Genomic DNA, 27,999 nt, shown 5'->3' with positions numbered 1-27,999 from the left:
TTAAAAATTATTGTTACATTTAAGTCATCTCGCATGGGTTTTTTCCACCAAGAATGGATCCCTTGCTTTTGTAGTTCTCTGACTGGTGCCTGTACCAGCACGTTCAGTTACTGCCATCACCATTCACCTCTTGCAAGTATTTGGCAGTATCTTTTTCTCAGCTGTTCTCGAACAGCTTTTTGTGCTTTGGGAAATTTTGCACTTTTCTTTACACCTCGCATAAAGATGCTGCCAGTGTTTCTTGGAAGCTTGGAAGTGAAATGCCTTTTAGTAAACAATCTTACCTTGTCTCTCTCTCGTGCTCTCTTTAATGCGCACGCATGCAGTTTTAAAAGCGCCCTTGCAGAGCACAGGTTTTATGTTTTTATGCATTTTGTGCCAAAACAGTAGAAACAGTGACACACTATCAGGTCGTGTATTGTTTATGCATTAAAAAAAACAATTTCTACAGAGGCACTCATTGTTTGCAGTTCCATGCTTGGGTTGCATGTTTAATTTGCCCAAGTCCAGCTGAACCATGCTCGGGACCACATTTTTCATGTGGGGCAGGGCAAGGTTCACGTCACTGGGCCCAGCGACATCAAGCAGCACTCAATGGCAAAATAAGCAGTATTTTGCAGGGTTGCTTACTGCAAGTTACAATCACACTATTGTTGTAATTTTGACTCTGCATACCATGTAAGTGGATTTTAGTGATTGAAGTGGATGTGACTGAAGTATAGCTTTATGTTTTCAGGTTTTATTCAAGAGATTTAACAAAAGCACTACATGAACTGTTTGGGAATTACAACAGCTTTATTTATTCATTTTCAGAGGCTCAAAGGTAAGTCAACATTTGACTAAAAAAAGCAGTATCGTGGCCAGGTGAGGCAGATCTGGAGTTGATTCCAAATTGTATTTGTCAGCTGTTTACTTTAACTCTCAACATGGGCTCTAAAGAGATATTGATTCAATTATCATTAAGGTGATAAAACAAAAAGAAACCCATGAGAGCAACCAGAACAACTTGGAGAGTGGCCAAAATCAATAATCTGGTATATTTTTAAAAAGAAGGAAAGCACCTGTCAGCTCAACAAAACTAAAACCTGGAAGATCACAGAAGTTAAAATGATCATTGAAAAAATAATTTCTTTGGCTAAGAAAAACTGTAGCCAAGTCTTATCATTGCCAGGTTATTAAAACGTAAATTATTCAAAAGTGTTAAAAACAATGTGTATCTTTAAAATTATGTCACTTATATATTATATTATCATATTGATATTTGTATGACCACTAAAGCAAGTTCTGTCATTTCCAACAATGCTGTGGTGGCTGCATACTTCCAGGTGCACAAAGGGCAATGTATTACAACAGTCCTGAAACTCAGACTCAGTTGTACCAAAAAAATAAATAAATAAATTATATATATATATATATATATATATACACACACATATAAAAGAAAACAGTGAATCTGAGAGTCTCTCTTCCTTCCAGGAAAGTGCACTTGAAACAGAGCAGCAGTTGGCTGCTGGGCCCCTGTGTTGGCACCTCTCTCTCTGGGCAGGGTGGCAGCTGCAAAGGACAGCAAGTGAATCCCTCTGATTATTACACAACCGTCTGCAATGTACCGTGCACCGTGCCATCATAGCTAGCCCTTTCATCAACTGAGGTACAAGCTCTTCAGTCAGTGCAGAGAAGGGAGTACAGGGAGTCCTGTATTAATAATGCAGTCTGCACATGGCTCACTTTTTAGGACTTCACCTCAATGCTTTGATCCCTGTAAGATATCCAAAATATGAATATATTGGCACAGATCTATGTTTTTTTTAATGGAATTTTTAAAAAAGGCAACTGGTTTGTTTTTGTTTTTTTGCTTTTTTCCTCATAAGGTGATAATGACTTAGATAAAGTAATTAAAGGGCCACACTTTGAACGACAGAAATGAAAATTACCAAAAAGTTTTGAAAAATGTTAAACTCATTATAAAAGGAACCATTTCTTTACACTCATCTTTGTTCATTGTTTCAAACACCAAGAACTTTCAGTTATAAAATATTGATTATCCATGAACCATTATTATGAATTTGCAAAGCATTTTTTTAAAAAAAAGATTATTATCTGCTTAGCTAAACTGTTGAAGCTTTCTTTGTGCATCTCACTTATTTAAAAGGGATGCCATGTGACAAAACAGAGGAATGCAACACAGAAAATTTAAAAAGGGAGTTCAAGTGAAAGAGCAACTACAGTTCTCTGGACCATTGTTAATTAATATTATATTGGTCATATAATATTAATCATATTAACTGTCCTCTGAAACTTATCTCCTCATGTTACCACCACTTGACACCAATCAAAAGAGCAAATCAAAGGAATCCGATTTCAGTAATAGTTAAAGTAGTGACTTCTTTTCGAAAGCAGTGTTGGAAAAAGTCGTGATGCTAAAGATACCACCACGTTATATCAATATACGACAGTCTTCATTAGATATGACATTCAGTGACTTTTGAACTACTGAATCAATGATGCTTGTTGGGATGTAAAATGTCAAGCCGAAAATAATATGACCTTTCACATTAATTTAGACTATGCTTCCTGCATTAGCACTGAGTGTTGGTTGGAGTGTCCTCTAATGCCTATGTATGTAATTTTCAACTGCATATAGAATTTTTCAAATGTTTTTCTCTGTGTTTATAATATGTATTTATCTATATGTATTAATTGGGTATGTATGTTTCTGCTGGTTTTCTTCATGCCTCATTACCAGCTCAACTGTAATCTGCTTGGGATTAGTAACACTCTGAGCAGGGTAACAGGGTAATGGTTGCATAACTTCTTCTTTTTGCCAAGACACTCAGTTTAAACTGGGATTAATTGCCAAGGCTAACTGTCAAGATACTTCAAATCCATTATCATCAAAGGCAGATCATGTATGTGATTTTAAATGCACTACATGTGCATAATGCACATGCATACAACTATTTACTAATTACTGACAGAAAGTGTGATACTGAGTTGTTTTTTACTTCATGAGTCTGTGCAAGTGGAAGCTTTCAGGTGGCTGGATCCTAACCCAGTCGCCATAGGGCGAGAGGCAGAGTACACCGTGGAAAGGTCACCTGTCTGTCACAGGGCTAATAAAAACATCTGGCTAATATTGTGTCATACTTGTCGTCAAAAGAGCTCTGACCCATTTAGTTGTCCTGTGGAATCTGGCTCCAGGATGATCCTTCAGGTTCTGTCGGTTAAGTCCGTGAGCTGAGCTCAGTCCCACAGATATTAGATCGGATTAGTAATTGGGGAGTTTGGAGGCCAGATCAATGGATGGGGCTCTTTGTCATGTTTTTTCAGTTCTTGCTGAGCTGTTTCTGGATAATGGTGGAGTACACTGTCTTGCTGGGAGTGGTCAGTGTTGCCATACAGTGGCTTAATATTTCAAACACACTGTTTGTGATTGGTATATTTAGCTGCCACTACAACATCAACATGAATGCCAAACCCCAATATTTCCAAAGAGTACATTGAATTTATACATCTATAATTTATCTTGGAACTGGTTAGTTACATAGCACTCATAATGGGGTCAGCAGCTGCTGGCACTGAAAGAAAGTGAAATGGTATAAACCATTAATAGGCTCAAAGAATAGGTTAGTTTTATTTGTATTTGTGGCTCATAATATTTTATCTCAGCAAATGAAATTTAAATTCAGTAAAATGGGAGGAGGGGGGAGAAAGGAGTGTGTGTGGAGTTCTAAAACAAGAACAACAACTATTAGTGCTGAATATGATGCTGAAAAGCTGTTTGTCATTCAAAATGTCTCAAAACATACCCATCTAGGTGTTCAGAGAATCCCTGTTGTGTTTTCAGATTTGAAAAGCCTTATATTTTCAGCTGCTAATTAAGTCTCCAGTGACTCAGACTGAAGAAAAACAAACTGTATTGGAGGCACTTTTACCTTTAGATTGCCACTGTAATCATCTGAAGTGTATAGTGGCTGATGTTGTGTTAAAAGTGTGTATTAAATGTAATGCAATGGAGAGTTAAGAATTATAGTACTTGTTTTTCCACTTCTCCATTTCCTGAGTACAAATCTGACCCACATAGAAAGGCTTAAATCCTCTTCTTTTCAATGTGAGAGCAAAGATCTAACACAGTATGACAACCTTGCACAATGTCTTTTTGTAGACAAGGTACATTTACTAGGATCTGAAAGCATCATAAAGCACAGAGTTTATGGACAACTTACATTCAATGATCCGTGATGCTTGGAGCTGTACATTCTAGGCTTTCGATAGTTCTTCAGTAAATTTATCCTATGCTTTTATAGTCTGACCTTTAAGGAACTTTGAAAAGATTCTGGGTTTGATTTAAAAGTTAATAGCAATTTAGATGAAGGTAGTAATTCTAAAAGTAGATCTACATATGCTTTTCTAAAGCATACAATATACCTACACACCTCAGCCACTGGGAAATCATTGATATGGGAAATTATTTATACACCACTAGCTGTTAGCAACGGGTAATAGGCTTTCTCAGGCAGGTAGATGTTTGGATAATAGTAGAGAAACGTGATGTGAAGATGTCAAGCAGATAAGCATGAATACATGGCCAGTTATTGTGCAAAGTCTTGCTATTTTGCGAGTTCAGAGTATAAAGTTTAGTAATCAATATAAAGTGGTTGCAAGAAGGAATATTTTCTACTAATTTTTACCTATAGGTTTGGTGTACTGGGGAGCCAGAATAGAAGATATGTTGTTAGTACAGAAACCTGTTGACAGCACCAGAACTAACAACTAAGAACAAGAACAGCGACAACTAAGAACATGTTACACATTTTATGATCCCACAAAGGTGTAACTTGAAGATAACATTTTTGTCAGTAGAAGTTGCAGAACTCAATGCACCCACCCAGGCTATGCACTCCTTAGCCTGTGGGGATTGTTAATGGGTTTTTTTAGTAATTTTTGTGTCCATAACATACAAGCATCTTCCCTATAACATGCCCTTAAACCAGGGGTGTCCAAATCCAGGCCTCAAGGGTCCGTGTCCTGCAGGTTTTCGATATCACCCTGGGTCAACACACCTGAATCAAATTATTAGTTCATTACCAGGCCTCTGGAGAACTTCAAGACATATTGAGGAGGTAATTTAGCCATTTAAATCAGCTGTGTTGGACACATCTAAAACCTGCAGGACACTGGCTATTCAGTATTTACCTCATGTAAGATTTGCCAAAACAGACGAGCTATAGTTTTGGTCAGAAGTTTACATATATACTCATCATGGGGATGAATGTCATGGTAATTTTGGCCTTTTAATAGTTTCCTTGAGCAGTTCATTTTCAAGGGTGGAAAGATGGTACATCATCCATCTATATGGATGGCTTTAAGAAAAACAAGAATTGGATGCACAAGTTTGAATGTATTTTGAATTTTTTCTAATCCACAGAGGGTCAGAAGTATGAATATAGAATCAAATATATACATACATCCTCAGTAATATTTGATTAAATGTCCCTTAGCAAGTCATACCTTGACCAGACACTTTTGGTAGTCATCAACAAGCTTCTAGCAAAATTCTGGCAGGATACTGGACCACTTTTTTTGACAGACTTGGTAGAGGGTTGACATCGGGGCTTTGGGAAAGCTATTCCATAAGCTTACTGTCATCCTGGTTTATTGTGTTAACATTAGCCTCTTTTTCCATTCCAAAACCAGTTTTCATGTGAATTTGGGATTACTGTCCTGTCGGAACACCAAATTGTGTCCAAGATGTTGATTTGAGGTGAGTTTGGATTTGGAGGTAGTCCTCTTTTTCATTATTCTGTCCACTTTATGCAGTATACCAGTACCACTGGCAACCAAAGAATGGTTTGTACAGCATTCTTAAGTTTGAAAGCAATACAATCTTTTTTTGAAATGGTAAGTTTGGAACCTAACCATAGGATTTTCACCAAAACTAAAATCCATAACATGAATAAACATAAAGTTAAACCAGAAATCAAAGAGCAAGAAGTCCTACAACATTTTACATCTTTAGTTTAGGACATTTCCACTTTGTGGTTCAACTACAAAGATAGAACTGCTATGCCTGTGCAGTTTCTGCTGCTGTCAGTATAAGTGAAATGAAAAGAGAACTGTGAGTTAACTCCTAGTGAAAAAGGCAATTACAGATTTATTTAATAAATACATATTCCAGTATGTGTATAGAACTCATGAGATAGCAGGACATTGACCCCTTTCTATTTTCCACCCTGCCCCTACTTTCGGCTCTGATAGCGTGCTCATAAAAGGCTGCTGGCTTTTGGCTGGGTCTACCTAGGAGCTTGGGCTACCTTTAGCTTTTGTTGCCTTCTTTAAAACATCCATGCTCAGCTGGGTCATGATGATCAGAGTGATATACGAGTCTGATATCTATTGTAACAAACATTTTTGAGGTGATCCCCCAAGGTTCTTCTGTCTTCACACACAGTGAGCAGCTTCTTTTCTAATGAAAGGTTAGCGTGTGGCCGACTAATTGCGTGTGCCCCTGTATGCATGTTCCTCATAAATGAAATTGACTAGCTTGTAATCGGACATACATGACTCACTGGCCGGTCACCAGACTGGGCTGAGCACACTAGGAATCGAAAATGAAATTGAAACTGGATTTGTATATTGAGCATTTTAGGCATTAAACACTTTTTAAAACAGGTCATGTACAAGGAGAGCTGAGTATCACTTGCAGTGTGGCAAAAGGCAAGAGTTAGTAAAATGTAAGTTATAAATGTAATTACAACATACAAGCAAGCAAGAACTTTTTAATGCCCTCACTAAGTCATCACAAGTTGATTCGCCAAGAAGTACTAAAAAAAAAACCCCCCAAAGTCATACATTTGTCTTTGTGGTAAATAATTGCACTTTCATACTAAACCGTAGAACTTCATGGACCAAGCATACTTATTCTGGTCCTTATTAATATGCTGGCCCTGCAGCAAAACAGAGCTGCAGGTGTAGACATGTTTAAATCTCTAATCTCTCACACTGACTGGGTTCTTCCCTGTGACTAAATCTGTGAAATTAGAACACGCTGTTGCTTTGGGTTACTTTGCAGATAAGAGTACAGTCTGGTTGATGTTGATTAAAATGGCCTAGGAAGGTTTAGAGACATTCCTTATTTAGAAACTACTTTGCATTCCTTATAGAAATGCATTTTCATTTGTATGATAAAAGATTTAAGCGTGGTTCTTGTGATTTTAAATGATCTACTCTTCACTTGCAGCACTAACACGGTAGCTCTCAGAATCCCCGTGGGGCAACCACCTGTTCTAGTGGTTTTTTTCCTTCCCATCTACACTACACACAATACCACTTCATCACCTGTATTTGTTGGAGATTAAATGTGCTGTAACCATGAGACTTTTGACAGATGTTAACCATATGGTTTGAAGATAAGTACCTTTTGTAGCTGCAATAGGGAATGTGGTGCACAAACCTTATTCAAAGTTTCCAAAGAGATTTGTCTTTATAGCTGATTTATAGAAAGTTTGATGCTTAGATGCCTTTTCAGTGAATCTCAAATTACATCTATCTTAATACTATACAATTTAAGCTTGATACAAGAAATTACCTTTAAATCTTTACATGCTGGTTGATATCTAGCATGGCATTTTATTCATGGATTAAGGTAATCTGATTTTCCATAACCAGTCACTGGAGAAAAAAATATCAGCTTGAATCCAATGCCACAATTATGCATTGTCACGTCAACATATTTTTAAAATTTTGAGAAGTAAAGAAAAAAAACTGCTCAGTATGTTCCTCTAACTGATGTTCAGTAGCTATGTCTTGGGTGCCAAAAACCAAGCAAGCACTGGTCACTTAACATGTCCATATGATAGGAGAATATTTGCAAAAGTAGTTGCAAGTGCCAAAACTTGCATGTTTGACACATTAAGTTGAAACATTTTCGAATTTTTTTGTTTGTTTTTCTGTCCTTTTTATCTTAGGAAACAACTGTTTTATTAAAGAATTTCAAAGAGGTTTTACTATTGATTGATATGCAATATAAGTAAGACTATGTCATAGTCCTTCTTTTTATGCTTATTTAGCATAAAAATACTTTTTACAATGAAAGCTGCATACACAAACATATTTTTAACATGTCAACCCAGAGGCATGTGACACGGGTTCACCATCTTGCCCAAGGACACTTCAACATACATTGTGCATTAACTATATAACTATATATAGTTCATGCACATGTGTGTGCGTGTGTGTGTTCTCTGCTAGACAGATTTATGCAGCTTAATACGTCACTATGTGCATCTTATGTCAGCAATACCACACTGAAAACTGGATTTCTCCTTCACCGTAGTCAATGTCAGATTCAGTTTTGCCTTGCATGGGTATGGCCATAAGCTTTGAACTGAACAAGAACCCATTGCAGTTACACTACTACTGTGTTAAACATGAGCCTCCTGTAGGCCATGGATTCCAAATGAAACTTAAAAAATATGAAGATAACACATATTGTACTTAAAGATTCAGTCCTTCCTCCAAAGCAAGAGAGTATAAGAGCAGTGTAAGTATATAGTAGAGTGACATGACACACTTTATAGCCCTTAAGATTCAAATTTCATTTGATGAGTTTTTAGGGATGTTGACAACAGGTTCATTTTTCTTTTCCAGTCTGCCATTGTAAGTGCCAGTGGCAAAGACATGAGTCCTAATTTAGACAGTTACATTAATATTGCACACACTCACACCATCTGCAGATACAGTGACAAGATCATATGGAGACCGTCTAAAACAGACAAATGCAAAATAAGCCTTGAAGCGTATGTGAACAAAAATACTAACATGGTATGATGATGAAACATGCTGTGACAGGACAGCTTGAAAGATACACCACATACACATCAAATACACACACACACACAGACTATTCTACTGCTTGACTTACAGTACCTTCAGCAAATGCCATTCCTAATCTATCAATGGCGTAGATACGCTAATCTGTCAGGTCCAGGTTTGGTTGAGGGGATGTCCACACAAAGTGCTGTCAGTTTCTCCTGTATTTGCCAAATGCTAGTGAACAACATTTTCTGCAAAGGTTATTTAAAAAGCTGCTTCTAAACATTGTTTATTGTCTAAACATTGTTTAAGAAATATGAACCAATGAGGACTAGTCTAGCCCCAGCTAGTGGGCAATTAGTTTTCCTTCATAAAAGAACAATAGCCAGACTTCAAAAGTCTGTCACTGTAGACTAGCAGCACAGTGGCTTAAATAAACTTAAATTAACTTTGACATGGAGGTTGAATTAAATTTATTATGGTGTTTGTATTTCTGCTTATTCTGTCCATCTGTGTATACTCCCAAATGTGTATGTGTCTTACTGGTAGTTGGTGCAGCCTACTTCTGGACTATGTTGCCCTTGACACTGCCTTTCCCCACTGACTGGCTGCACCTATCTGGATTCCCTGAGGTGATGTTGCTTCAGTGTCTGTCTTGTGGAGAAAACTGGATATCGGTCTCTCGCCACAGGGCTAAAGGCCCATGGTTGTGTGCCTAAGATATCCCCTCCACAGGCAGTCTATTCCCCCCAGGTTCCAGTGACTCTACTCCCTCCTGGTCCCACAGCCCAAAGCACACAGCTGAGTCACGCCTGTATAGTGGAAGACAGACATATATGTGTATGTGTGCGTGTGTGTGGCTAATGTATGTTATACTGTATATGTATATACCATAGATGTTCATACAAATAATATGGTCATAAAGACAACAGGGTAAGCGAACGTAACATCTTCATTCCTGCATAGTGAGGAATGTCCTGACACTGGTGAGATTATTCCTCCAGCTAGTTGTGCTCCCAGTTGAATTTTCTCTGGCTCCCTCCACAGGGACCCATCTAGGAGGTATGCTGATCAGGTGCCTGAACCTCACAAGCTGTCTCCTTTCAGATCAATTCAATAGAGCAGAAGTTCTATTATAATCTACTTACAGAGGTCTGAGCTGCTTACCTTGTGAGGAAAACTCATTTTAGCCTATTGTATGAGTTGTATCAGCCTTTTCATGGCACAAAGCTAGTCAAATGTACTTACATGAATAAAAACTTGATCCATTGTTTTTCATGGCCAGGTCTCCTAATTCAAAGGTTTGACAATTGGTTGAGCTGCATGCTCAGCTCTCTGGTATTAGCCTCCCCTAAAAGCCCGAGCAGTATAATATCACAAAAAAAACAATATCCAAAGCCTTTAATCTCACTGGTTAAGTTTTCCTGAGAGGGTGCATTCAATGGGATTTAATTCATGTTAATTTAGTTTCAGAATAGACATGTACACCATCAGGTTTTTGATTTTCTAGTATGAAATGCACCAAATGCTTTTGTTTAAGTTTAAGCACCTTATGGCCATAAATAAAGACATAAATATATCAAGTGATATGGCAGAACTGTCCTGTCAGGGTCCATTATGAAATACCTTACTAGCACAAAAATCCATATAATAAAACAGATAAACATCATTAAAATCAAACATCATTTTCAGCAGAGTGGAGCTTTGGCACAAAATCTAAATCTTTATATTCCCAAACCAGCAAACATAAAATAATAAATGTGTAGATACATAATACATGTATAAATAAATAAAAATGTATAGACAGGGGCATTTCCATGATGGGGGTAGGGGGGTTGGGGTGACACCAGCCCCCAAGCCGTCTAAACTATAATTACCCCCCCTCTGGTGCTTCCACTACAAAGCCACTGAACTAGAATATCATTAATCTTATAATCCCCAACATCATTAGATGCAAGCATGTATGAGAGCAGCAGGAATATAACTGAGTACATTTACACTACCTTACTGTACTAAGGTTTAATGTATTTGCATTGTGTTTGAGTATTATCCACTATATTTTGGATACAATTTTACTTTGTGCAGTTAATGATTAACAGGAACACAGTGGATTCTAACTATATTATTGGGATTGTCTAAATGATCGGTAGTAACTACTACTTCTTCCGCCTGTGTTTTGCGAAATACGGCGGTATATATGCGTCACTGCTCATGTGTCCTCACTCACTCAGTTGATGATTGTAAGCGGAGTCATGTGTGGAGCTATTTCAGCTCTACAAGCAGCCAAGGCACAGTTTGTGACACGGTTGGTAACACATGTGGCAATGTCACAAAGCATCTCAAACACAAACAAAAGTAAATTGTAAAAATACAGAATATGATGAATTTATGATGAGGTGAACTGAAGGAGGAGGAGAGGGACAGGTGCTGCTGGGGCGAGACAAACGTCGCTCAGGGAGTCCTTCAGTGCTGCAGGCAGCCACTATCCAGGTACAGAGGAAGAAGATGTGGAGCTGTTTGCAATGTGTAGCACTGTTGCTGAATTTTGGAAAGTGACTTATGTCTAGGCTTGAGTTTTTAGGGTTAGGAATTCACTGCATTCTTAAAACTGCAGAATCCCATTAGTTCAAATTATAGACATTTAGAGTAGATTATATAGGCTAGATATCTTTAAAATATACAGTGTACATCATTTGTTCCTGATTGTTAATTGAATATTTTATAATGTAGATATTGATGTTTAAAGGTTTTTTTTTATTTCTGATTTAATTATCAAGAATGATAATTCTTGATAATTAAACAAGAAGAACAAGAAGTCTAATGTCTTTTAATCGTTATGAAAGTATAGTTTGAAATACACTACTTTTTATTTTTATTTTTCAAACACATTAATTTTTTGTACAAAGTACTGGTATCAGATGAGTATCACTGATACAAGCCTAAATTTGACTTTGAATCGGAAAGGAAATCAGTGCCATCCCACATCACTACAATGTACTATTAAGCCTTTCACCTTTACTTTTTCCACTTTAAAAAACATGATTACTTTAAAAGTCTTGGCCAGCTCCATTTTTCAATCTGTAATAGGACACAAATTTGTACATGAGCATGAAAATCATGTTTTCTACATCAGTTTTCTGCTCATGTGTGTAGTATTTACTATAATACTGTGTGAATACAGTTTAAAAATTTCTGTGGGTATATTGATGTTTCACCTCTGCTTGTGTCTGTCTAGACAAGTTGAAATCTGATTGATGATACCTCCATCAAGGTCAACAAGTCACTTGTGATTTCCCCTTTTTTTCTAACAGTAATATCTTACATCGGATGTCATAGTAAAGAATGTTGTTTTCTTACTGATAAAATCTTTTAATAAATATAATGTCAAAGTGCATGTTTGTATGAGCACCATGATCAAAATTAAATGACTGTGTCAAGTCAGTGGGCATTGGCGAAAGGTCATGGGTTTAAGGTATTTTGTTTTTATTTAATTATTTAACCCCAACCTAAAAATAAATCCTTGGGCACAGTCCTTGGGTATTGGATGACCTTTAGTGGTATGCTTGAGAAGGCAGCACTGACTGATGAGATTCTGCTAGATGTTATATGTTAGCTTTATCAAATTTGCTTTGATTTGTTTTTCACTTTTTGTTATACTTTTAAACCTGTTTGTTTTACTACAGCGAATGTTGGGCACTTTAAAAAAGTAATAAAAAAATCTTGAAATTAGAAAAGTGAAATTATGGTGCAAATGATAGGTAGACTATTGTATGTATATATTGTTTAAAGAAAATTTATAGTATGGTTATAAGATTTAAATGTCAACAGGATTAAATGTTCTTGCAGAGAACCGGTTCGCAGTAGTCCAACTCTTTGGACCATCAATTCCGCTTGTCAGTTTGTGTGTCAGAGGAGGAAAACAGCGGTACGGTCTGCAGCGTGGATATGGACATTACTTTGATTTTTATTGCATAAAAAGATGAGGGCACGGTGGTAAAGTGGAAAATACATCCAGGATAGAAACAACTGCATTAAGCTGGTAACACAACCAGTGTTGGGAAGGTTACTTTTAAAATGTATTCCACTACAGAATACTGAATACATGCCCCAAAATGTATTCTGTAACGTATTCCGTTACGTTACTCAATGACAGTAACGTATTCTGAATACTTTGGAATACTTAATATATTATCATGCTGTTTACAACTACGTGAATGTACTATTGCTGTGATTTATTACTGTTACTGAAGGTCCGAAACGTAGTAAAGGGACCTCGGGCTAATACGTCGGGTTCGTGTCGGGCTGGTAGCCGAAAACTAGCTTTACTTTGTTGTCTGGGTCAACTTTGCTTGCGGGAGACAGAGAGAGGCGTTGAAAGGCTGCTCCAACGGAACTTATTTTTCCCGGAGGAAAACACGAACACAGTGTACAGTTGAGTCTTAATAGCTTACTTACAAATGGGCTCCTCAGGCTCTCTTCTTGGCTGCTGAAAACACGAACACAGTGTACAGTTGAGTCTTAATAGCTTACTTACAAATGGGCTCCTCAGGCTCTCTTCTTGGCTGCTGTGGTTATTATTATATTTACATGCTTCCAGCTCCCGTTTTTGCTCCGTGACAGCTCGGACTTTTCCTTTCTCTCCCTCCCTCGCTCACAGACACATAACGGGTATGGTAGTCCATTCTCCCTGCAGCACGGACTACACTGCCCATGATGCTACATTCTTTAGAGCTATGCCTGTAGCAGTCTGCCTATTAGCTTAGCACAACAACAACAACACAAAGGCGCTCTCTCACCCAGGAAACACGCAGAGAGAGAGCGTCACCCTGTAACCATGGCAACCGTAACGCTGCCGCCTGGAACAACAGAACGTAGCTGTCAAACAAACCCAAACAATCCTGACCCGCGACAATATGAAACAGGGAAGTACCGCCGTGTATTCCATTTATTTCACCAAAGTAACTGTATTCTGAATACCACCTTTTTAAACGGTAACTGTAACGGAATACAGTTACTCATATTTTGTATTCTGAATACGTAACGGCGGTACATGTATTCCGTTACTCCCCAACACTGAACACAACTTCGGTTCTTTGCAAGCATCTGCACGGGCAGCATGTTATCACTAAGCTCACAAGAGCCCACAGTATTGTTAAAGTTGAGTGAATCCTGACCACAGCCCAGCAGCCAAAGCCTGAATTTCAACAGGTAACAAGCTGATGAGTAATCAGGCTGTAGCCTCTTTTTCTCTTTGCTCTAACGTAAAATCATAGTGATGATTGCGTAAATACTAAGAAAAACATAATATGCATGTCCTTATTTTTGTGTTGGTATGTGGGACTGTTGCCTATAGGTTTATATTGTTAAATAATTAGGAGACAATGTGTTTCAAGTGATTTTAAAGAATAACATGAAAGTGATGTAATGAGTAGTATAGCAAATTATTTTTTAAGGGGGTAATGTACTGCACTGCCTTTAAGAAAGGTATTCTGTGTAATATGCGTTATAATGACCCCAACACTGATCACACAGCATGCAGTTAATTTGCACAAATGTAATGCTAGTGAGAACCTAATAAGAATCAATAAGGAATCAAATGTGTAGTGATTCTAATCCCTAGTGAGCAGTTACATATAGGATTGAAACATAATGACCATTTTACCGCCCTAAAGAAAGGTGTTAAAAATTCTCTCAATGCTCTACAAGTTGCCAATTTTCTATCTGTTTCAGAGGTTAAATATAGTGCAAACTACAAAACCTATTATTGGCATATAAAAAGGGTTGAAGTTACCTCATCTTTATGAAGCATATTCTTCCCATGCAGACCACCAGGGCAATAAAAACATTTCTGAGTTATGACAAAATAGAGCCTGGAAGAAAGAATGACAACAAAAGAGTAAAACGGAAACCAAAACAAATGATGAAAATTGAATGAGCCAGCTGTTAAAGCATGTTTTGTCATGCACAACCAGCAAGCGTTAAGCTTCAGCTCATATTTGCATTGCTTGAAACAACTGAGATGAATATTACAACCCACATTATATAAGACAGGAGAAATGATTCTGCTGAAACTAAGAGAGTGTCAGTTGGAAAGTTGACTAAGCATGCTTGCTCTTCTGCCAACACTGTTTACATTCATCTCAGTCCACATTCACACCTGGATGCTGTCAGCATGGCCATAGTTGCATTGCCTGCTGATAAGCGAGCATCTCCCTCAGGTGGCATATTCAGTGGATGAAAGCCTGACTCACAGACAAACGGTGCATGCTTAATTTTAGCAAGCCATATTTTTCTGCCAGTCTAAATACTGACAACATTAAAACCATAGACAGGTGAAGTGAATAATGTTGGCCATTTTGTTACAATGCAAGGAGAGGGAAAGGAAAAGTGACAGTGTGAAAAGTGACAACTGTGACAGTGGCTTATCCCAGCATGGCAGTACACTTTGGAACAGAGTGAATGTTGGTCAAAATTTCTAAAGTTGTCTAAGTGCACTTGGACAAGTTGAATCCCAAAAGATCTACATTTTCCATCTCACAGCTCACACAACCCAAAGTATTTGCTAAGGTAGGGCTTCTTGTTGTACCCCAGAGTTGTCTTTGGGTATAAAGAAGAGCTGTTACAAGTTGGTTACAAGTTTTAATATTTAGGTAACTGACAGATTATTTTATTTGCCTTATTACATATAGATACTTTCAGCTTCTCATTTCCCAGGAAATAGCCACAGTGGATGGACCTATACGTTTAATTTGAGCGGCACTCACTGTTATGCTGGATGCCCTTCAGGCACAAACCTCTTGAGGCTAGGTTTGAGTTTCCTTGCAGTCCGAAACAAAAGCTTGTATAGGTGGGTCCATAATGCTATCATGGTCCTAGGTCATTGTGCGGATTTGACTTTGGGTTTCTGTTTAGGTTACTATTATGTTTGATGTTTTGATTAACATGCCATTGCTTTCATCACATTATCTATTCTTATAATCACGAGCATTAGTTCTTGTTTTATGATTTGAGTTCTGATCCCTGTTTAGTTTGGATTGACTTACTGTGCCAGTGTTAGCTTGGAATTCCTGGTTTGTATTTAACCATTTTTGTACTGTATTTTGTGTTTAATTTCCTCAGTGATTCTTTATTCCGTTCCTCCCTTTGTCTTATCTTACTTCTTTATTTTGTTGTTCTCAAGTGTTCCCTTCCCTCTGCTTAATGCAAGTCTTCATATCTCTATGATTGTATTTTGGGTTAACTTTAAAGGTTAGTTTTACTTATTATCCTACATTAGCTTTACTTCTTGCCTGTCTTGCCCCAATTTCCTAAATGCTCTCACTTGTGTTAACTATGTTCAGCTGTGCCTTGTTCCCCACCTGCCTTCTTTTAGCTGTAAACACAATAGTCTATTTACAGCTGTCTGATTAGCTGTAAAGATGCGACAGCGAAGTGTTAACACAGCTTGTCCAAGGGCAGTGCTACATAGAACAGCATTTATCACGAGACTGACTATAAATAGCACAGTGCTTTGGGCACATTTGCACATTTTCAACTTGTCTAAATATTTTCAGCTTCAACAACACTACATGACATTAGATTGCATTCAAGAAGCTCAAAATGAGTTGTAACAAAACAGAATAGCCTAAGGAAAAAACTGATGCCAGGATTCTTTTATTTAATTTGTTCCATCTATACATCGTTTTATACAATTCATTTTTTAACAGCCACTTGCTCAAGATGTAATTTTAGGTCTCCAAAATGTTAACACCAGTACCACCTTTGCCTAGTAAGTGCAATACTGCACAACAGGCCTTAAAGTGTGGAAGCTTTCAAATTATTTTTAAAGCTTCCATACTTTCAATCACATGCCTGTATTATTGCACTGCATGGTAGTTAAATCTCACTTTTAAAGTTTTTACACCTCTTGCATAATGACTATTTTGTGAAAATATCACATCTTACCAGAATAATTAGAGACTTTAAGCAATAAAGCATCACTTCACACTGGCATATAAGTGCAACATCTGTGTGACTTGTGCTGTGGTTCTTCATTAAAAACAAAGAGAATGATGTAAAGCTCATTAAAAAGTTACACTACTCTCCATTTTAGCTTTTCATCTCTCTCTCTCGTAAATTAAACTCGCTCCTGCTCTCTGGGTGTAGGCTGAGACACTACTCTCAATTTTTCTTTTTCTAAAACGACTTAACCTCTCATGGTGGGTCTTAAGTTAGATTCATTTTCCTTTGTTAGATTTCAATATTACTGCTTGATAAAGGCAGAATGCTCCCTCTGGGTTGGGAAAGAGAGCCCAAGTGAGAGAGATCAAGTAGCTTGGGATCTTATTCATGAGTAATGGGAAGGAAGAGCACACATTAGATCAGCTAATTGGTGCTGCATCAGCATTTATGGGGGCATTATACTGGACTGTAGGGGTAGAGACCCAAGCGCTGATCCAAAAGGCAAACCTTCCCATTTACCAGCCCATCCATGTTTCAACCCTTCACCGTGTTTACCTATGGTTATGAAATGTAGGTAAGGACTAAAAGAGTAAGGTTACAAATAAACTACAAGCTACTGAAATGCGTTTCCTCTGCAGGGTGGCTGGGCTCAGCCTTAGAGAGAGCCTTGCACAACTTTTGAGTAGAGCTGCTGTTATTTCTGATGTTTGGTACGGATGGTTCAAGGCCATCTCCCTTTGTAGGTTTTCGAGACACGCCCAATTAATTGATACCCTGGGGTTACCCCCGCTGGATCTTCTCTGGCCTTGAAACACCCCAGCACCCCCAAGAAGGAACTGTGAAGTGTTGCTGGGAAGAAGGACAAATGGAATGCCCTGTATATCCCGCTGCCACCATGAATCATCTTCATTTAAGTGCAAGGTAAGGGATGGATGGATTTCCAATAATCAGTGTGTTCACATTTTGCTCAAGTTTGCTTTTGTAGCCAGTTAGCCTATCTACCTTACCTACTAAAACGAAAAGTAATTCTGCAAGCTGCCTTACTTACCACTTTTAGGAGGTTTTTCTGCCTATTTTTTTCCACTGCTTAAATCCTTTTCAGCTTAAGAGCATGTATATGCCTGTGGTGAATAAAACTGGGTCACAGCGAATATTTATGAGAAATAATTATCTGCACCTCAGTAAACTTAAATGTTAAAACTGAATTTATCAACACAGGAAATGCAACTTTTTTCATCTGTTTGCAAGTCTTTATGGCAAATCTCCACCAACCTGCTAAATGAAACAGTGATGACAAACTGATTTATGCAAACAATATTAATATATGGAGCAAAACAAACAAAAGAAAACAGTCAAATGAATGCAGCCCACATTTTGCATACAACCAGCACCAGACTTGTGTGCTTCAAAGAAGATCTTTTAGGTCTGACATCCTGTCATTTAATCACAATGGCTTTCCATCCTGCTGTGTAATACATTGCTGTTTGTTGTCCAGATGGCTCTTAATCTCCACTTTAGTCCTACATCCCTATCTACCTGATTTATGGCTAATGTTAAGGAGGAGGACAGTGAAGTGGGGAAATGAAGGTGATGGACATTTATTTCTCACACCAAAATTCTGCCAACTCTCCAGATGGAGGGAATGATTGATGCTTTGAAAAAAACCCCACAACAACAATGATTAAATACTATTGCATCCATTTATCCTCGCATCATCCTTCTCTGTGTGTTTCTCTGGTTGTAACTTTACGCAGTCCCACGATAGCAAAAATGAATTTACACTATAATGAAAGAAGATTGCTAAAAATGTTTGTCATCTCAGTGAAAAAAAAAAAAAGAAAAATGATCACTGTTAGCTCCATTAGTCTGTTTATATCTGAAATGTGTTTGCTTCTTCTTTGAATATTAATGTGACTGGCTGTAATTGAATGGCTAGTGCTTTGTTGTGAAACCAGAAAAAAAAAGGTGCTTATACTTATTACAGCTTTCTGAGTCCCTGATTCTTGAATGTAAACTCAAACAGAAAACATGGCCTTGCTATAATCAGTATTTTAAGACAAATTCACTTTGGGAAGAGATAAATAATGAGTCATTTTTGCCCATAGCATGCATGAAATGTAAATAAAAACAGGATATTTGCAAATGTATACTTATAATGACCTAACATAACTGAAAACAAACACTCAACACTTCAGAAAACAGAGCATAACTAAAAATCAATAACATTTCAGGAAGTGGCATCAACATTTTAAAACTCAATGATATTTGAAAACAATGCGATCAAGTATTTATTTATTTAAATCTGAAAAAGTTCGAGATTTTTTTCTTTTTAACAGTCTAAAAAAAAAGAGAACATCTATGGTGGGTTCAGGCATCTGATAAGGATGCTGTTACGGGTTCAAAATATTGGGGATGGATACATGGAGGAAAACCAAAATAACAACACTGGTCTGGCCGGGTCAAGTCAAACGATGATTTTAATGAACACACGTGCGGGAGATGGGATACTGTACGCAGACAGCACCAGATCTCTCCCCAAAAACCACACAACAATAGTTTTATGAAAATCAGGGTATTAGAACGCCCACTCATGCGTAAAGTAAGTACAATACAATCAATGTTGACAACTTTTAACACATTAAAAGAACATCTTCTTCTTCCCGAGGCCAGATCCTTCCCAGTAATCAACTAACTCTGCTTATCCCTTGGGACAAACAGTCTCTCCTGCAAGCACAATCAAACAGCTACAAGGCCCCGCAAACTATTATTTAAATGTTTGAACTCTCCCCTCTACATGAGTTTAACTGCTGCTTGTGTGTGTGTGCGTGTGTGCCTCGACCTCGGCCTTCACTCTGTCTGTAAGGACAGAGGCCAACTCTGCATGTGTGCAATAACCTAACTGAAACCATACATGTAATATGTTGAATAAATGTCACCACTCAAAGCTTAATAAAAAGAATATAAGTGAATAAAGGATAATGATGAATAACATGATATATGTGTTTTGTAAGCCTGTTCTTTCTATAGCTCAAGATCCTTAACACAATAGATTGTTCAGTCCTCGCGCTGAACAAAGTTTCCGACCCTCCACTAGTTGACCGAGCCCCCCTCACTGGCAAGCACAAAAATACAATGCATGTGACTACAAAAGGATTATCACTGCACCTGTAATGGAAAATGTTAATATAGAATCATGACAATACCTGTAATACAAGTTGTAACATAAGGCCAACAGCCTAAAGAAATTCTCTAATGAAGTAACAATTAATGATGATACATAAATGAACTAATGAGTAATTATTGCCAATACACACTACTTTAAAGGTTAACAAAAAATATATCTAAATAAAGGATCATAAAATAACCTGATGTAAGTGTCTTGTAAGCATGTGCGGCCTTCTACGCTCTACGTCACTTCCCTCAATAGATCAGCCAGACATCTCGCTGACTGTAGCTTTTAACCCTTACTGACATGAGCACAACTCCATAATAAGCACCAAGCGGCAATATGTATAAGGATGATCATAGTTACACCTGCAATGAAAGATTATATGATTATACCAACCCCTGTAAATAGAAGATTAACATGAGGTTATAACAATCACTGTAATGCAAACAATGCTTATTATTTGATTCTGATGTAATGATAAAATAACAGTAAAATATCCCGTCTCAATGCCTTATGGGGGCCTGCTGTGGGGGAAGTGTTCCGGGCATGTCCCATTGGGGGGAGGCCCTGGGGCAGACCCAGGACACGCTGGAGAGATTATATCTCTTGGCTGGCCTGGGAGCGCCTAGGTGGCCGGGGAGAGCGAGGTCAGGGCTTCTCTGCTTAGGCTGCTGCCCCCACGACCCGACCCTGGATAAGCGGAAGAAGATAGATGTCCATCCATCCATCCATCCATCCATCCAAGGTCTGCAGCATATTTTGCCATATTTTTCATTTTTCACCAAACCTTTTTAATGTGTGACAGGTCTCCACTGTCCACTTACTCTATCATAGTTATTTCATAATAAAGAAATAACCATATCCTTCTCTGAAAAAAGAAAGCATTTTTCTAGCAGCATGTCACACATGCTTTGTACAGTGTTTATTTCTGTGCACAATGCAGATTTAATCAATTTATTGTGTTTGAATGTTAGAGTTTTAACTTGCAACTTCAACTCCACCCAGATTCTGAAATCTCTAAATTATTTGAAATTTCAACATAAATATTATTGTTAAGTAATTTAATTTTGTGTTAACTGACCCAGAAAAATTGTAATTTGTAATTGAAAAATTTGAAATTTTTTAAACGTAATTTAAAAAACATTCAAAGTCATCATAGCCTGTGGAATCATGGTTTCATGCTTTTAGTGGCAGGTTGAGGCTGCAGCAGTAGAAAAAAAATTCAGCACATTAACTTGTATCTGAATACCATTCCACATCCTGAACCCCTGTTGCTATCTTGTCTCTTCAACCACTTTTACTACAGTTGCTGCTCGGTAGCTACACAGGTCATATTGCTGCCTTTCTGGCAGACAGAGGTAAATGCATTTGGAGACTTGATAGCTACCCCCAGATCAACAAATGTCCTACACTTCTCTTCACATTGTCCTGGTCCAATGGCATTTGGGAAATTGGATAATCAGTTGTTTTTAAATCTCATTGACCATATTCCACAATGTGTGGGTCACAACAATTCCAAACACTGTTTGGAGTGAAATAAAATATGTGTTACAAGAGATTATGCATCAGTCTGCTTCAGACAATCTGCATTTATATGGACTGATGTGAAGGTGTTCATGTGTGTGTGAGTGTGTGTTTGGATGAGTGAGCCAATCTGCAGGAACAGAGGTGTTGTAAGTTCAGTCCTTTCACAGAGATCAAAGTCACACTCTTGGCCCTAACAATCTGATCTGAGCATCTGGCTGGCCGCCACTGCTGCCACTGACCTGCTAAAAGTTTTCGTCTGGACAAAGATAGATGGCCTTATTTCCCCATTCGTTGCTGGACAGGACAGCACTGAACTGGCTAAAAGTGCAGTAAACTGTGGGCCTCTCAAGGTGACAGGGAGCTTATTACCACTGCCACTGTTAGGAATGTACAAAACACTTCCCCCAGCTGGACTGGCTACCTGTCAAAAGTGTAACCCACCTACTGGCCATTGTCAGCTGGGATAGTAGCCCCTTACCACTGTCGCCAGTTGTATAAGCAGTTAAGAAAATACAAATCCAACTTTAAAAAAAATGGGACACTGAATGGACTGAACTGTGAATAAAAACAGAGTGCGGTGATTTGCATGAACCATGTCAAATGTAATAGCACTTGATTAAACCGAGTGGATTTTAAGAAAAATAGTAGCTCAATTTGAACTGGACTCTATGTACTGGACTGGACAGTATGTAGTTTAACGTTATCTTGCTGAAATATGAAAGCCTTACCTTAAAAAGCCGTCATCTGGATGGGAGAATAAGTTGCTCGAAAACCTCCACATGCCTTTCGTACTTTTCATGGTGTCTTTACAGATATGCAATCTGCTAGTTCCACTGGAACTAATGTCCCCCCAAAACATCAAAGATGTAGGAGTTTGAACTGAAGATTAGGCATAACAAGCCAGATGGTCACTCTCCTCTTTAGTCCAGAGGACATGACATCCATGTTTTCTACAAAAGAATTTCAAATTTTAATGTCTCTGACTACAGAGCAGTTTTCCACTCATCCTCAGTCCATGAGCTTTGGCGAAGAGTAAGAATAAGGCAAAGAATAAGGCTGCCAGTGATTCAGGCAGCCCAATAATTGAGATAATCACATGGTTACCAAGAAACCAATATGCAGCATAGACAGCAACTAGTGGAAAAGTTAAAAACAACAACAACAACAACAACTACAACAGCCATAATAGCTTGGATGAACATAATCTATTAAATGCTGATCACTGATTAGTTCCCACAGAAGATAGCATGGTGGTGAGTGGACCAACAGCTTGACTGACTGTAGTAGCAAAGTAAAACTGCAGTACACTTTCTTTGGTTTTCAACCACTCATTACCCTCTAGTCCCAAGAATGACATATTTTGAGATTAAATTTAGAGTGGCCCAAAATGGATTAGACCCATATGGCAATGTACTGTTTGCCAGGGAGGCCAACAAGTTTTCACGTCTAAAATAAGAAGTGTGACATGATTCAAATTAACAGTTCCTAAAACATGGTAATAAAAATGTGCAAAGGCAACATGGCAAACTGTAATGCATTTTAAAAAGAAGCTTTATAAACAATTTCACAGACTTCACTACAGCAGCTTTTTACATTACTGGTTTGCGATTTTTCACTCTTGTTCAAACATTCACATACTCTCAGATCAAAGGAAGTGGAGCTGCTATTCAGCGGGCTTGGTTGCCATCAGGAGCAACCTGGTGTTTGGAGATATTTTCACGTTGAGAAATGGAGCCAGGGTTTGAACCACATATCCAGTAAACAACCTGCTTTACCCATTTGATGAAGCAGAGCAACAGCTGCCCAGTATAATAGGCCAAAAAAAGATCAAACCAGCTTTGAGCCTATGAGTGTAACCTACTTATAATTTAAGCATGCTATTTTAACTATAAAGGCAAGGGAATTTCCTTTAAAACTGTAAAGAAAGCTAAAACCTTTGTGGTAGTCTTAATATTATAATGCCCTCATGCTCATTACACACCAGAAAACAAAAGTTATCTAAAGTTACATTTTAATTAATGAATGGATTTTGTTGTGGAAGCCTCAGGCTCTTTTCCAGGAAATAAGTAATGAAAATGTTTGTTGGAAGGATTTTCTAATGACGCAAATTGGTACGGAGAAAGACAAAGCTAGCTGTGCTGGACAGTAAATCTCCACAAAGAAATTATCACAGCTGAGCAACCAAAGAATTGCTTTTTTACAAATTAAACTGATATTGCAGTTTTAGTTATCAATAATACATCTGCTTGTTATAACATCTAAGTAAAGCATGACTCATCAGATGATGGAACTGTTCTAAGAATCTAATTTTCCTACTGGACTGTGAAATACATTCAAAATATTGAGAAATAGATAATACTAAATCAAGACACAAAGAGTCCCTTTGCACATAAACACATGCAGGAACTCACAGTAGAGCGTATGATCACATAAATGAACATTAATTACATTTCAGCATATCATTCCATATCATCGCATGTTTAGCACTTGCAACAGTCTGAGTGTGACTTTATGTAGTGTACGTTACATCTGTTCAAATGCTGATGCAGGCTGATTAGATTCTATTAATCCTTGATCCTCAGAATCATGTTTTTATCAGTTTTCCTTAAATCAGCTGTTGTTAGTGTTATTGAAGCTAAATAAAATTGAAAGTGAAAGAGAAAAACAGAAAAGCCTCATTTCACACATGACAGAATGTTATGCAAGGTTTTAATTTGTTTTTTTTCATAGGCTCAAGATGTTGCACCTCTATTGCCTATTTTTGTCTTTTTCTGGGCTGATCCACATTTAATTTAAACTTAATGTGAACCTTTACTCAGTCTAAAAGCTTTTCTTGATTGGATTTCATTTTTTCCTTCCACTTCTCACTATTCTGCAGTGCTAGTAACGTGTAATCTGGTATCACATTTTGGCTAAAATATGATACCAGATTATGTTTAATTTGATAAGAGTGTGAATAATTGAGTGAAACAAGTTCCTCTCATTTCTCTGTTCGAGATGTAAATGATTAGTAACTGGTTAGTGCCCACTGGTTACTGGGTACTGGTTAGTACATAATAACGTTAAAATATGGATGACAATTTTTTTTGTTTTTTACTGATGATGCTATAAATGAGCAGACATCTGCATCTAGACATATCACGTTTAATGGGGACATGAAATGCTGCACATATAAAGGCTAATTTACACCACTGAGCCCTGCTCTCAAAAACTGACAAAGATGTAACACTGTCTGTGAAGCTGGATTTAAAAGTGACACAGTTCTCATTTATAAAGTGCTTTACAAACCCAAACATAACAACTAACAACTGGATTTTCCCGTTTGAGTGAAGCTAGCCAAACAGCGAACAGCCAATTACTGCTAAAGAGACAGACAGTGAAAGTGGACAGTATATGCTTGGTTTCTTAACATAAACCTGGGGCAGCACCAATGTGATCCCCTTAAACTGATTTTTTAGTGTCGTTATTTTCCTATGAGTTATCGATTCTGTCACTAGTTAGCTAACATAAACTAATGTAAGTCAAGTCTAGTGTAGTTCTGTACTGACAGAAGACAGCGCTAAATGTTGCAACCAGAGACCAAACGGACGCTGTAATAGAGATTGACAGACCACGTGACTTTCGCGCATTGCATGCCGGGAGGTGGTGGAAAACCATTCAAAGTACCGCATTAAATGCAAGCATTTGCAGCACCGCAAAACGTTTATTCTCCGGTTCCAGTACCTTCTTGCTTTTTCTTCCTCACCAAAAAAGAACGTACAAAACGAAGGAGAACAATGCCGGTCCGTACAGAGACAGACTTGACGAAAAAGGCAAAGAAAAGGTACGAGGAAAATATTAAAGGAGTGAAAGGGTCAGACCCTTATCAGCACACAGAGTGGACAAAAGACGCCAGCGCACTGCCCAACTTTCACCACGCTCAGATTTATAATTATACGGTTCTTGGAGTGAGTGCATACACTCATGACGTTTTTAGTAACTTCAGGTCATTGCAACAAGCCCAGCTACAGTTTACCGACGGATGGGTACAGGACCTTGAAATGCACCGTGTAGAGCACAAGACCATCGTATGCGAACAAAGGTAAGTTTACCAGTCTCACAAATCGTCTTCATAAACGTGGCAATTATTATATATAATATATTATATTATATGCCCAGTCTGGATCGCATTCCAGCATTTCGTAGGCTGGTTTGCCAACAAAATACAGCAAACATTACACACAGCAGCATAGCGCGATGATTTCTGTTCAGCGCCAATTAAGACGTATTAACTACCACAAAACACTTACCTTTGTGGAAATGCTTGGAGCAGACTAACATGTGAGGTGGAGTGTTTTCGAACGTTATATTAGGTCTTCTGATAGCGGCAATCCAGGCCATCCGTCGCCTCTTCGTGACTTCGGAGACATGGCTTGGACAATTTCTCTTCCACGCCGAATCCGATAAAACCAATCGCATTTCCGTCGACTTCACGCTGGCTGTCGTTCGCCCGGCTTGTGCAGTTAATAATACAACAGCTTCTTGCCATTTTTTGTTTCTTTTTATCGCTGTGTAACTGATTTCTATTGAAAGCCTGTGCCCTCTAGTACCTCTTGCCACTACTTACCAGAATCCTTTGCGGTTTTACCCCTGAATGACGTCACATTTTCAATCTCTATACTGTGTCTGCTGTGCACGTGGCACTACCTTTATTTTCCACATTTTACATCAGTAAATCATCGACCACTGATGGTTCATAGTTCGCCAAAAATGTTCTCTGGTGCCCCGAAAACCTTCCTCGCATGTCTCTTTCTTTAGTTACATTAACAACATTAACTGGGACAAACATACACACACAGAAGAAGAGTTTCTTTCTTCTACTACTTTGCCTCTCTCAGTAAGTAGCACCACCTTGTGGCAGAAGCTGTGCAATATCCCAAAGTAGAACAGGAAAAAAAAAAAAAAAGTTAATTGATATTAACATGGTCGTTGATTGCTTGTAAGTGATCAAATTGATTACACAAAAAAAGTGAATGATTGGGTACCTGATATGTAACAGTCTTTACAAGAATAGTTTCAAAAATATTCAACACGCATAGGCTTGCGTATCACAACATCAGTTGTTCTCTTACATAAACATATTTTTAAAACTTTAACTTTCAGCACTTATTTCTTAAATCCAGCGTCACAGACAGAGTTACATCTATGTCCGTTTTTGAGAGCAGGGCTTGATGGTGTATTAGCCTTTATATGTGTAGCTTTTCATGTCCGCTTTAAAAAGCATACAAAAAAATACAGCTAGTATCTTTAAGGGTTTTCCATGAAATTCTATAATAGAGGTCTGCTGCCTTTGACAAGCTTTTTATATTTCTTTTTTTGGCAAACCAACAAACTCTTATTATACTTGGAAAAAAAAAAAAACCTGACTATTTGCCCTTCATATTTGTTGACATGTAATTTTAAACCATTCACCCTACCATCCTAATTTGATTTTCCTAAAATTTATACAAAAATTCACTTTAGTCAATGGGACATGTCCTGGATTTGTGATTAGGTACGCCCTGATAGTAGCAGGTTTGACCTCGTTTTGCGCTCAGAACTGCCTTAATTCTTCATGGCATAGATTCAAAAAAGATGCTAGAAAAATTATTCAGAAATTCTGATCAATATTGACGCGAAAGCATCACAGAGCTGCTGCAGATCTATCATGAATTTCACCACATACCAAAGCTGCTTGTTGGATTGAGATGTGGTTACTTGTGGAAGCAACGTGACTACACCATGACTACAACATGTTCGAAAAACCAGTTTGATGATGATGTGAGTTTTGTGAGATGGTGTGTTACTTTGCTATGCTCTGTGCAGAGTAACATTAAAACAAAGAAATAGGTGACAACAGGTAGGCTGTGCTATTTAAATGATGCACAGTTGGTACTAAGGGGCCCAAAATATGCCAAGAAAATATCTTCCACACCATTACATCACCGCTAACAGCCTGAATTGTTGATACAAGGCAGGATGGATCTATGCTTTCATGTTCTTTACACCAAAATTCTGACTCTACCATCCAAAGGGAAAAATGAGAATCAGATTCAACCAATTTTTTTCTAATCTTCTGCTGTCCAGTTCTGGTGAGCCCATCCAAGTTCTCGCCTTAAGACTATTACACACCACTTGCTGCAAAAGAAGCAACACAAAATTCTGAGTTGTTTATTTAAATTCAAACTTCTCACGTAATGTATATGCACACCAAAAACAAAGTTGACATCAAGTGACAGTAAGCTGGTTCTGATGTTTCTAAAATAGAAACAGAAAAAACAGAAATTCGGGATTCATCCACTTCTCGCGAGCAGGCAGCAGCAGGGAAAATATCATGGTATAATCCACTTTCATAAATATTTCAGGATGTCAGTGGGGCAGTTTGAACTCTTGTTGGCAGAGTTAGGACCATATTGGAAGAGGCAGAGAAATAATTTCAGAGAGCCTATTGATCCAGAGCAACGTCTCACTGTGTGTCTGAGGTAAAATAGTATTATATTATCATTTCCAAATCATTATATATTCAGTAC

The 27,999-nt window shown here is 37.9% G+C and overlaps 1 long non-coding RNA gene across 1 annotated transcript in view; it reads right to left on the bottom strand.

Moving 5' to 3' along the window:
- Nucleotides 1-27,999, bottom strand: part of LOC120442393 — a 143,073-nt gene that overhangs the window by 14,175 nt on the left and 100,899 nt on the right. The gene's annotated exons all lie outside the window — the stretch shown is intronic.

This window comes from Oreochromis aureus, linkage group 10 (genome assembly GCF_013358895.1).
Source record: "Oreochromis aureus strain Israel breed Guangdong linkage group 10, ZZ_aureus, whole genome shotgun sequence".
In the NCBI taxonomy this organism is placed as follows: Eukaryota; Metazoa; Chordata; class Actinopteri; order Cichliformes; family Cichlidae; genus Oreochromis; species Oreochromis aureus.
This window is presented reverse-complemented; position numbering and strand designations above follow the sequence as displayed.